This window comes from Elephantulus edwardii, unplaced genomic scaffold (assembly GCF_000299155.1).
Source record: "Elephantulus edwardii isolate Elephantulus edwardi_28Jun2011 unplaced genomic scaffold, EleEdw1.0 scaffold00408, whole genome shotgun sequence".
NCBI lineage: Eukaryota > Metazoa > Chordata > Mammalia > Macroscelidea > Macroscelididae > Elephantulus > Elephantulus edwardii.
The window spans coordinates 1,221,719-1,225,065 of record NW_006400158.1 but is presented as its reverse complement, the minus strand read 5'-3'; the positions used below and the strand labels follow the sequence as shown (position 1 = coordinate 1,225,065).

The 3,347-nt window shown below is 42.4% G+C and overlaps 1 pseudogene; it reads right to left on the bottom strand.

Moving 5' to 3' along the window:
• Positions 1–1,077: 1,077 nt before the first annotated feature.
• Positions 1,078–2,286, bottom strand: LOC102865512 (annotated as a pseudogene).
• Between the last annotated feature and the right edge of the window lie 1,061 nt (positions 2,287–3,347).

The following is a 3,347-nucleotide window of genomic DNA, read 5'->3' as shown; positions in this document are numbered from 1 at the left end:
GTTAATTTAGTATTAATTTGTGTGTGGTTAGGAATTGTAAGCCTTTGCTGTTGTGGTTAATTTGGTACTGATTTTAGTGATATTCAGAATTCTTTATAAAGCATTAGAGCTAAGAGGTAAGGGCTCATTAGATCTCTGCTAATGGAGGATGTCTTGGAAGAAATCCAACCAACATTATCTTTAGAAATGAGGATTACAGGATTTCTGTTCACATACTTTGGTCACATCATTATGAAATACCAGTCACTAAAAATGGACATCCTGTTTCGAAAAGTAGAGGATAATGAAAATAAAGAAAACTCTTAGTGAAATTAATTGACAAAGTAGCTGGAAAAATAGACTTAAACATGTAAAATATCATGAAGATGTAATAAGACAGGGAAAGTCTTCCATTCTGTTTTATATGAAGTTACCAGAAATCAGGGTTGATTCCACAGGAAGTGGTAACACCATGATGGGGAGGTAACTCTTGCAGATGGTGGACCAATTCAGAACATATTATGAAACTGTGAGGAAAAAAAATTCTTGTGATGAAGTAATCTATAAAATAGTGGAGATAAAGCTGAAAAAGATAGACTGAAACTAGATTATTGTTATTCTTTTTTCCCCTATTCCAGTCTTCTCCATTCATTGTCCAACTGTGATGTGCATATGAAGCAATTAAAAGATACTTGGGCTTGAGAAAGTCACACCTTAGTCAACCTTGTTTTTTTAACACTTTAACATCATTGACAAATTTGCAACATGTCTTTTGATTTCTTCAGATAAAATTTCTATTTTAATTGTGATTTAATGAAAGTTTACAGAAAGGTTGATTGTTCATTTATTCATTGTTGCATTTATCCTTCCCCCCCCCCCCCCCCCCGCGCCATACTCTTTCCCCAGTTCACTTTTTTAAAAAAAAAAATTCATTCATTGTTGCACAATTACCTTCCTCTACCCCTCTCCTTCAGTCCCCTTTGCAATGTCCTCTTATTCTGAGCTGTTGTCATACATATAATGCCTAATCATATATTTCTTTTTTTCCCCCCACTGGAAAATAATTTTTTATTGTGACCCCTCCATCTAGTCCTGACATTAGTCACCTTCTTCTTTTGCAATGCTGTCTTTCTTAAGTGGTCCCATGAAGGCCTTCTTCTCCATTGTCTGGAAGTGGTCATGGCCAAACTTGTAGGTGGTGTCGATGAACTTGAGATCAATCTTCTCCAGAGCCCGGCATTTGGTCTGCACCAGCAAGGACTTGCGGAGAGTCAGCACTCGCTTCTTGGTCCCCACCATACAGCCTTTCAGCATCACAAAGTCGTTGGTCACTTCACCATAGTGGACAAAGCCACCCAGAGGATTGATGTTCTTGTCTGAGAGATCGTAGTCAGTGGAGGCATTGTTTTTTATCAGCTTGCCGTCCTTGATAAGGCAGCCTTGGCCAATCTTGTAGATTTTCTTGTTGATCTCCGTGCGGTGTTGGTAGCCCTTCTGCCCAGCACGGGCCACAGAGAAGGCCACTTGGGCAGGATGCCAGGTCCCAATACAAGTGACCTTGCGCAGCCCTCTGTGGGTCTTGCGGGGTAGCTTCTTGGTGTGCCAGCGGCTGGTGACCCCTTTGTAACCCTTTCCCTTGGTCACTCCAATGGCATCGATCATCTCGTCCTGGCCGAACACCTGGCTCACTGGCATCTGCTGCCCCAGCTTCTCGCGAGCCCAGTCCAGCTTCTCAGCCACTGTGCCCCCATTCACCTGGATCTCCATCAGGTGAGCCTTCTTCTGGCGCAAAGGAAGCAGGCCCATCTGGGTGTGGGCAATGACCCGGATGACCTAGCAGTACTTCTTCATGCTGCTGAAGTCCTTTTCTAACAGCTTCTTGCCATCCTCATCCTGCCGTTTCTTGCAGTACTTGGTAAAAGCCTTCTTCTCAGACTTGTGCCAGTTCTTGTAGAAGCGCAGTTTGCATTCATCACTGATGTGCTCTGCAAAGACAGTCTTGAAGGTGCGGAGGCTGCGAGGGGTTTCCACGTAACCCACGATGCCCACAATGACCATGGGAAGCGTCTCCACAATCACCACCGCCTCTACCACTTCCTTCTTGTTCACCTTGGATCCCGGCCTGTCCACCTCCCACACGATGTGTGTCATGCCGGCCTTGTAGCCCAGGAAGGCTGTGAGGTGCACGGGCTTGGTGGCGTCATCCTTGGGGAAGCTCTTCACCTTCCCGCGGTGCCGGCTGCTGCATTTTTGAGGCAGGAAGCCCAGGGACCCGTGTCTGGGGGCCGAGAACTTCCTGTGTGACATCCTGACGTCGGTTCCCGCCGGTAGAGCCATATATTTCTTTTAAGCAGTCTTTCTTTCATTTGTTTCAATGCAGTGTTAATTATCTATCTACTCTTATCCTATTCTCCTCCCAACCACCCATATCAGTCCTGCTTTAGAACAGATTATTGATATTGTTAAAATCAACTTCCTTGCACTGCCTATCCATGCCTTTATTTGTTAGGATTAATGTGTTAATATATTATCTTTCACTGCTCCACATATTGCTTGTCTGTCAGATACTCCTCTAAATCTAAACATTCAGATTGACAGACTAAGAAGGATTGCCCATCCACTTCTGAAACAGCAGGCCTCTGAAAACCCTGTGCATAACAGAACACACGCAGACTAACAGAAAGGGCAACCTAGGTAGAACTTTCAAGTATGCAAATGCAAAGGAAGAGGGACAGTTGTAAGTAGACACTAGTGACTGGAACACGGAATGTGAGAGCCATGAATGTAGGAAAATTAGACATTGTTAAGAAAGAAATAGAACATGTAAATATTGAAATACTAGGCATTGGAGAGATGAGATGGACTGGCATGGGGCATTTTGAGTCAGATGATCATATGATATATTACTCCGGAGATGAAAAGGTGAGGAAAAATGGGGTTGCTTTCATAATTAAAAAAGTAATTTCTAGATCCATCTTGAAGTTCAACATTGTGAGTTATAGGATTATATCCATACACTTACAAGGAAGTCCAGTGAATACCACTATCATTCAGATATATGCACCAACAACCAGAACCAAAGAAGAGGAAATAGATTATTACTACCAACTTTTACAGTCAAGATGCATTGATCATAATGGGTGACTGGAACGCAAAAGTTTGGAACAGAGAAGAAGAATCAGTAGTTGGAAAATAAGGGCTTGGTGAAAGAAATGAAGCTGGAGGTAGAATGATTTAATTTTATACAATCGATGACTTGTTCATTGCAAATACGTTTTATAAGAAACATAAACACAGGTTATACACATGGATTTCACCTGATGGTATGGATAGGAATCAGATTGATTACATCTGTGGAAAAAAAAAAA